This window comes from Theropithecus gelada, chromosome 14, assembly GCF_003255815.1.
Source record: "Theropithecus gelada isolate Dixy chromosome 14, Tgel_1.0, whole genome shotgun sequence".
Classification (NCBI taxonomy): Eukaryota; Metazoa; Chordata; class Mammalia; order Primates; family Cercopithecidae; genus Theropithecus; species Theropithecus gelada.
This window is the reverse complement of record NC_037682.1, coordinates 44,876,139-44,885,628: the sequence shown is the minus strand read 5'-3', so window position 1 is coordinate 44,885,628 and position 9,490 is coordinate 44,876,139.

Here is a 9,490-nt window from a genome sequence, read left to right as displayed (position 1 = left end):
GGCACATTCACACAGAGGCACCTAAATGCAGGCTTGTTGATGTTTGGTCTCTCTGCTAGAGTATAAGCATCATGACCACAAAGACTCTTGTTCACTGCTCTTTCCCCTACCTAGAACATTGCTTGGAACATATAGGCCCTCAATCAATAATTATTGAAGAAGTGAATGAAATGCAGGTGTATTTCCATCCGTCTCTCTCCAGAGAAACTAACTGGCTTGACTTTTTGTGCTTTCTCCCCACTCCTGGGGAAGAGATGGGCACGGAACTAATCTTTCTTCCCCTTCCCAAGAGTGTGGTGTACAGTGGCTGTGGTTTTGCAGATGAAGCCTGGTCCTCAAGGTCAGACAAGCCAGAGGAGCAGGGCAAGCAGTCACCCATAGTCACAGTACTCTGGCTGGGCTGAGGGCAGGTGAGAACTCAGTCATGGAACTGAAACTGGAGGCAGAAGGTAGAGAGCATTATGACATTTTTCTTTTGATTTACCACTTTTGTAAGAAGTGGCCCATGTACCCAGAGAAGTATGAAGATAAGGTAAAAACCACTACAAATACTGCAATCCCAAGGCACTACTGTTAACACTACGATGAATATCCTTGCAGGCATTTCTGTATGCATGTGCAGACACATGTGTGTGCACATATTAGGTTATATTCAGCTATAAGTGACAGAAAACCAAAACAACAATGATGTCACCATGACAGAAGCTCATTCCTCTTTCACATGGAAGCCTGGGTGGGAGGCTCAGGCCTGGCAAGGTGCTCCACGATGTCAGTCACCTAGACTCTTTCTGTCTTGTTGCTAAATTGTAGGTAGCCTCCACCACATGGTCCATAGGACAGAATTTGCAGTCTCCGAAAGAGAGAGAAAGGAACAAAACAAGAGAAAGGGGTGGGAGTGGGGCTGGCGCAATAGGAATACGTGTTGCTCTTAAGGAAGCTTCCACATATTTCTGCTTACATCCCATTGGCCTGAACCAAGTTACATCGCCATACGCAGATGCAAGGGACTTGGGAAATGTAGCCATGTGCCCAGTTAAAAATCCTATTAGTGTGAAAGAAGAGAGGAGTAGATATCCAGGAGTGTCTGGCAGTCTCTGTCACAGGCACAGTGTCTATGCAATATTACATAATAGGATCACAGAGACAGTATAATAGTGATAAAGATTAGAAGTCCAGAGATAATTACAGGTTAAAATCTGGTTTAGACACTATTCAGTTTACTTGTCTGTAAATTAGGGATTATAGCAGAACAAACCTATTTCATAGGATTGTTGTGAAGATTGAATGAGCTAATGTAGTTAAAAGGGCTTAGCATGGTGCCTGACAGTAAGGCAGTAAGCGCTCAGCAAAGTCAATTATTACATTTTCTGCCTTTTTTTATCCTCACCAATATAACATGAATAAAGTTCTATGTTATCATCTATAGATTTCCTTGTGTTATCTTTTTAAATGACTGCACAGGGTTCCATTACGCAGAGAGAACATTATTTAATTTATTCACCACTTATAGCCATCATAGATTGTTCTTAATTTTTGCCATTATCAACAATCCTTGCATTAACATCATTTTGTACTTGCATGATTACCTCCTTACGGTAAATTCCTATCTGTGAGGTAGCTGGGTCAAACGTGTGTATTTTACATGTAACAATATATTGCCAAACTTAGGCAAACAGGTAGCTTCTGAAGACATTGGAAAACTCCAGTTTAACTAACAGTTTTTGGGTACCTACTAGATGCTGAGCCTTGTGCTAGGGCTGGAGAGGGTCCAAAGATAAATTAAGACATGTCCTGCAATTAGAAAGAAAATAACTCCTAGAGTTTATTAAAAAAAAAAAAAAAAAAAAGTTCAGGATGCTGTGAATGCTGATGATGAGGTTTGAGCTAGGGTGGGAGTATAGAAGGGTCTCCCCCGGGAAGTGTTATTACACCTGGAAACTGAGGCCCAAAATATGTGCATGGATGGGGAGGGGAGGATTGGAGAAGAAAAGCATACTCTAGGGAACGAGAATATGTAGGGGAAAGTTGGTGTGATGACTAAGAGTATACATTCTGGAACCAGGGTATCTAGGTCCAAATGATGGCCCTGCCTCTGCTACCTAAGAATGACTTCTCTGTATCTCAGTTCTCCAACCTTTACAATGGGATGATAGCAATATTAATTATCAGGGGAACCCATCCCCAATATTTCAACGTAGGTTTTTCTATTTTCTATAAGTGTTGGCCAGCTGAGAAATAGAGAAAGAGTCCAAAGAGAGGAATTTCACAGCTGGGCCACTGGTGGTGACATCACATATTGGTAGGACTGTGATGCCCACCTAAGCCTCAAACCAGCAAGTTTTTTATTAAGGGTTTCAAAAGTGGAGGGGTGTAAGAACAGGGAGTAGATCACATGCTTTAAAGGGCAAAAAGGAGAACTACTGATAAGGGTCTATGTTCAGCAGTGCACATATTGTCTTGATAAACAGCTTAAACAACAGAAAACAGGGTTTGAGAGCAGAGAACCAGTCTGACCACAAATTTACCAGGGCGTAATAAAGATATTAGCAATATCTTCCCTACTTGCATGTCCGTTTATAGGCTCTCTGCAAGAAGAAAAATATGGCTCTTTTTGTCCTACCCTGCAGGCAGTCAGACCTTATGGTTGTCTTCCTTTGTTCCCTAAAAATCGCTGTTATTCTGTTCTTTTTCAAGGTGCACTGATGTCATATTGTCCAAACACATACGTTTTACAATCAATTTATACAGTTAACACAATTACCACAGTGGTCCTGAGGTGATGTACATCCTCAGCTTACGAAGATAACAGGATTAAGAGATTAAAGACAGGCATAAGAAATTATAAAAGTATTATTTGGGAACTGATAAATGTCCATATTAAAGTGAAATCTTCACAATTTATGTTCTTCTGCCATGGCTCCAGCCAGTCCCTCCACTCGGGGTTCCTGACTTCCTACAACAATTAATAATAAGGTTATTGTGAAGATTGAATAAGTAAAGGCACAGAAGCACTTAGACAAGCTCCTGGCAGATAGAAAGCATACTGTATCAGCTAATATCAATACTTTCATCTTCTTGTCTGCTTGAAAGTATTTTTTTATTTTAATTTTTATTTTAAGTTCTGGGATACATGTGCAGGATGTGCAGATTTGTTGCATAGGTAAATGTGTGCCATGGTGGTTTGCTACACCTGTCAACCCATCACCTAGGTATTAATCCAAGCATGCATTAGCTATTTTCCCCTCTCCCTCCTCCATCCTCCCCCAACAGGCCCCAGTGTATGTTGTTCCCCTCCCTGTGTCCATGTGTTCTCATTGTTCAACTCCCACTTGTAAGTGAGAACATGTGATGTTTGGTTTTCTGTTCCTGTGGATAGTGGATAGTTTGCTGAAGATAATGGCTTCCAGCTGCATCCATGTCCTGCAAAGGACAAGATCTCATTCATTTTTATGGCTGCGTAGTATTCCATGGTGTAGATGTACCAGGTTTTCTTTATCTGGTCTATTGGTGATGGGCATTTGGGTTGATTCCATGTCTTCGCTACTGTGAAAAGTGCTGCAGTGAATATATGCATGCATGTATCTTTGTAATAGAATGATTTATATTCCTTTGTGTATATACCCAGTAGTAGGATTGCTGGTATCGTTATTTCTGGTTCCAGATCTTTGAGGAATCACCATACCATCTTCCACAATGGTTAAACTAATTTACATTCCCACCAACAGTGTAAAAGCATTCCTATGCTCGAAAGTCTTAACCCAGGATTGTGAGAGTTCAACACTCAGCATCACAGCATGCCCTGTGCATTTTCCCCATGAGTTTCCCCATTCTTTCATTCAATGAGTATTACTGAACACCTCCCAGGTGGTAAGCAAAATAGTCCAGACCCAGGCTTCGAGGTACTGTCTGGTGATGGGGGATTTTAAAAACTAAAAAGCCCACACAAAAAGAAGCCCAGTGAGTCACAGACCACTCTGTGCTGTGAAAAAACCACAGGGAGATCTGTGAGAGTCCATCAGGGTCATGTCCAGAGGGACACGACAAAGAAAATGACAAAGAAACCAAGATCTGGGGATTAGGAGGCATCAACTAGGTGAAGCGTGTTGGGGGTGTGGGGTAAACCAAGCAGAGGGAACAGCCGATGGGAAGAAGCTAAGGAGGGAATGTTTAGCACATTGGAGGAAGTGAGAAAAGGCCATTGTGCAGTGAGGGCAATGGGAGGAGTGAGGGAGTGGAGAGGGTCACCAGGCAAGGTGGGGAGGGAGACAGGGCTGGATTGCACGTGATCCATCTCTAGCTCTCAAAGGTGACCCCCAGAGCCTAAAGGTACGTATGGAAGCCAAGTCCTGTCACAGACATCTTAGTAGCCCTGCAAAGGTCTTCATTTTTGCTAACCAAAAGGTGCCTCTCTTAGGGTAACGCTTCACATCTCCCCTTGGACTTGGTTCCTAAACAATCCTGGAACTCAGAAGAAAAGTCCTCCACACTAGCACTTTTTTTGGAAGAGAAACCGTGTTTATTGAACACCTATTATGGGCCAAGGAAAGTCCTGGGCCTTTTATCCTTCTTACTTCATTTACTGCCCAACCATCTATGAGGTGACTAATATTAACTTTCTTTTAGATAGTTAAGAAAATGGAGACTTAGAGAACACAAGTAACATGTCCAAAGTCATACAGCTATCAAATAATGGAGTCAAGTGTCTGAGTTCAAAGTCCTGATCATTTATTCCACATTGCTCAGACCACAGGATAGGCCTGTTCTGTTTTACTTAGACTTGTTAGAATCTCAGGAAGCTACTCCATTGTGCAGAGTGATAGCATTTCAGACAGCAGCGAGCTGAAAATTGAAGAATCCTCTCTTTAACCAGTGTGGGGTTCGTTAAGCTGCAGGGAGCTTTTAATATTGTCAGCATTTCAAGGCAGTTCTATGCTACCTGAATAAAGGAAAGAACGAACACCCATCTCTAAAAAGGTGAATGAAAGTCTTTGCTAACTAAATACTTCAGATAAGCATCTTCCCCATTTGGCTGCAATTACCTTGGTCCCAAGTTACATCATTGCTAGTGAAATGATTAACAAAATAATGGTAATGATACTGATGGTAAATTAAATGGAAATAAAAGGAGCTCAGTGTACTGTTCAATTTCCCACTTGGGGACTACTCCTAAGCTGTGTTCTTCAGCTTCCCACTGGGAATTTCCACATGTAAATAAATATGCCTGATTGAAACTGCAAACTTAGATGTCTATACGTGGCAAGCACTGAAATCTGAGCTTAAGATTTTTCTCTGCCTCCCAGGTAGTTCCCAAGGCTAATGTCAATGAAGATGGATTTCTCTCCACGAAATGTTCCGATGAATTATGTAAATAGAGACAAACACCTTATAGGACTGACCTCTGCCACAGAATTTGACATCCTCCTGCCCTAGCCAAACCAAGTGGAAAATTGGATTTAAAGAAAAGAATCAGGACTTCATTACAACCCACATGCCTTTGTGGTGTCTGGATTCTGATCACCACAAATCAACACAACCCCACCAAGAGAAATTGCCAAGAGATGTGACAAGGGATGGACATGGCAGATGAGACCTGGTTTATGTCATCAGGAAGCTCTTATCTTGCCAGAAACCCTTTATTATGGTTTCAGCAACAATCGTTAGTTTTCCTAATAGGACACCATACAAAGAGAGTGAGGGCCCTGGGTTTAAAACCTAGCTTTGCCTTGTATTAACTGTGTGATTTTGAATGTGTTACTTAAAAATCTTTCTGGGCACCAATTTCATCATGTTTAAAATAAGGACAGTAATAGTACCTATTTACAAGGTGGCTTTAAGAATTAAAAAGAGAATGTATGTAAAAGACCCAGACTAATTGCTCAAGAAATGGAAAGTATTTTTGTTTGTTTGTTTTTTAAATCATTATTAGCCTTAAATTAAAGGTTGGTTCTATTTCAGGGTGAATATAAACTGGGTTTTAGACTTTGAGTTTTTAATATGACTTGAGTGCTTCTTTGGTCTTGAAACTATATTGATTTTAGGCTGTATAAAATTAGGTTGGTTTTTAAAAAATTATTTATCTGCCGCTTAGTAGCAATGTAATGCAGAGCAAATCCTACCTTAACTGAGTCTTAGTTTCTTTGTTGGTTTAAATGAAATAGTCTAAGCAAAAAGTATAAGACTCTCAGAAGAAAACATAGGAGCAAATTTTCCTAATCATTAATTAGGCAGTGGTGTTTTAGATATGACAAAATGCACAGTGATAAAAGAGAAAATTGACAAGTTGGGCTGTATCAGAATTAAAACGTTTTATGTTTCAAAGGACATCATCGAGAAAGTGAAAAGATAACCCGCAGAGTGGTAGAAGATATCTGCAAATCATGTATCTTGATAAGGGACTTGAATCTAGAGTACATTAAAAACACATACAACTTTACTGGGCACGGTAGCTCATGCCTGTAATCCCAGCACTTTGGGAGGCTGAGGTGGGCAGATCACCTGAGTTCAGGAGTTCAAGACCAGCCTAAACAATATGGTGAAACCCCATCTCTACTAAAAATACAAAAATTAGGTGGGTATAGTGGTGGGTGCCTGTAATCCCAGCTACTCAGGAGGCTGAGGCAGAAGAATCACTTGAACCCGGGAGGTGGAAGTTGCAGTGAGCTGAGATTGCACCATTGCACTCCAGCCTGGGCAACAGAGTGAGACTCCATCTCAAAAAACAAAACAACCACTTACAACTTAACAACAAAAACAAACAACCCAATTTTTAAAATGGAAAAAGATTTGACTAGACCGTCCTCCAGAGAAGATACACAAATGGCCAATAAGGGGCCAGGTGAGGTGGCTCGGGCCTGTAATTCCAGCACTTTGGGAGGCTGAGGTGGGCAGATCACTTGACCTCAGGAGTTTGAGACCAGCCTGGTCAACAAGGCAAAACCTCCTCTCTATTAACAATATAAAAATCAGCCAGGCGTCATGTAGTCCTGTAGTCCCAGCTACTCAGGAGGCTGAGGGAGGAGAATCACTTGAACCCAAGAGGCAGAGGTTGTAGTGAGCCGAGATTATGCCACTGCACTCCAGTCTGGGTGACAGAGTGAGACTGTTTCCGAAAAAACAAACAGACAAAAATGGCCAATAAACACATGGAAGTATGCTTGGCATCATTTGCCACCGGGGAAATAGAAATCAGAACAATAATGAAATAGACTTTCACATCCACCTGACTATAGTAAAAAGACAGACAATAACAAGTGTTGGTGAGCATGTGGAGAAATCCATTTTCATTGCTACTGTAAGTGTAAAATGGTGTAGCCACTTTGGAAAACAATCTGGCAGTTCATTACAGAATAAACGTAGAGTTCCTGTATGACCTAGCAATTCCACGTCTGGTAACCAAGATAAATGAAAACAGGTTCACAGAAAAACCTGTACATGAATGTTTACAAGAGCATTGTTCATAACAGCCACAGAGTGAGAACAACCCCAATGTCCACCAACTGATGAGCTTTGAGCACATTAGTCTACATGAAAAAGGCCAGTCCACAAAGGACCACATATTCTATGATACAGTTTTCACAAAATGTTCAGAATCAGAAAATCCTTAGAGACAGAAAGTGGGTGGGCAGTTGCCTAAGGCTTGCTGAAGAAGGGTTGAGGAAAAATGGGGAATGACTGATAATAGATAGAGGGTTTCTTCTGGCGGGGGGGATGAACATGATTCAAAATTAGACTATGGCAATGTTTAATCAACTCTGTAAATACACTTTTTAAAAAACCATTAAATTGTACACTTAAAAAGTAAATGGTCTGGACAAGATGATTATTTGGATCTTGCACAGTTTAACATTTTATGGAATAGAAGCCCATCTTGAAATGAGGCTCGACTCTACAGGAAGAGAATGGCTCTGTCCATGTTAGTGCACAGTGAAGGGAAAGAAGTTGGGTAACTTAGCCAGTACACAGTGACAAAATCCCATCACTCTATTATAAAAATTAGCTAATTCATAAATTAGGTGCCACATATATAAATTGTAATTAAGCGCTTAGTAGCCACTGATGTTTGATGGGATACTTCACATATGCCTGGTCCTGTTCTTTCCATGGATCTCATTTAATCCTCACAGCAGCTTTATGAAGCTTCAGATGAGAAACTGAGGCTCAGAGGGTTACAGTAAAGAAAAGGAGGCTGAGAGGCTAGATGCAAATGCAGGCAATTCGACTCTAAGACCTGTGCTCATGATCTCTGGCTATCCTGCCTTGCTTTCTCCATGCAATCCCCCTGGGTGCAAAGTGCATGCTTAATCAGCAGAAGCAAATAACCAAGTCAAAAATAACCTCGTAGTTTCTTGCTCTATTTCTTAAAAGCAAGGAGTGTGATCATTTCATTTTTCAAAGCCCTGAATTCAGCTTTTCTTATGCTCAGGCAGACACTGTCATTTGCTTGCAAGGCACATACTCCTGGCTTCCTGGGGCTAGATGTGCTCCTCTTATCTAAGCCAGGCTGACTGGTTTTTTTCCTTTTTCTTTTGTAAATGTCTGTAATCCAGCAGCTTCCCCCTGGAGCTCCCGATTGCTCTACACCTGAGAAATTTGCTACAGAAGCCCTAAAGAAGCCAGATTTCAAAGTGCATGCTATTTGTTTTTCCTCTCACCTCCAGCCATAATGCTTTGTTTGCAACACAGTAATCGTTCCACAGCCAGTGATTCCTCCATCATAAACACAAGAATATGACTCTGGGAATGTAGTGAGCAGTAGGAGACGACAAATTGTTCAGGCATGGCCTTTCCAGCAGGCTGGTCCTGATGTCAGAGCCTGTGCTGCCTTGGCGCGTGCCTCTCCTCAGCCCTCCTCTTCCTACCCACACTAGATGCTACTCTCGAACCCGCGCCCAATGCAAGGCTGAAGCTCAAACCCAATGCAGGCTGTAGAGAAACACCCAAATGTCTGCTCATAACTCAGAAACCACAGTCCAGCTTTGGAGCTTACCGTAGAGATCAGGACGGTCAATGCCCAGCCCTCGGCAAGAACTGCCACGTTCCTTTGGTAGAGGCACCCAGGCCTCCAGCCTGTGGTACAGAATGCACCTGTGTGGGAATGCACACGAGTGCCTGAGTCTGTGAACATTCAGCCTGCCATACAGGCCTCATGAGTTCTGTGTGGCTCCATACAAGCCGCTGGGCCTCTGTGTGGGTACACTCACCTCTCCGTGAGCGCCTGGGCACTCTGGATCTCTGTGCCCCTCCAGGTAACACCTTATTAGCAGCTTGGCCTGTGAGAGGACACTGAGGCCCCAGCCAGGTCCCCTTCCCAGAGGCCTTTAATCATCCACAGTTCTAGCAAAGAATGGGGAGGTGCTCCCAGCCCTGGGATGGTCCAGAGCCTTGGAAGGCAGGTTGGCCTGGCATATGGGACTGGTACAGAGCAAAGTGGCCATTTTCTTCAGGAAAGGAGGCCTTTTCCACAGAGGGCCAGGCCCTGGCAGAAATACCC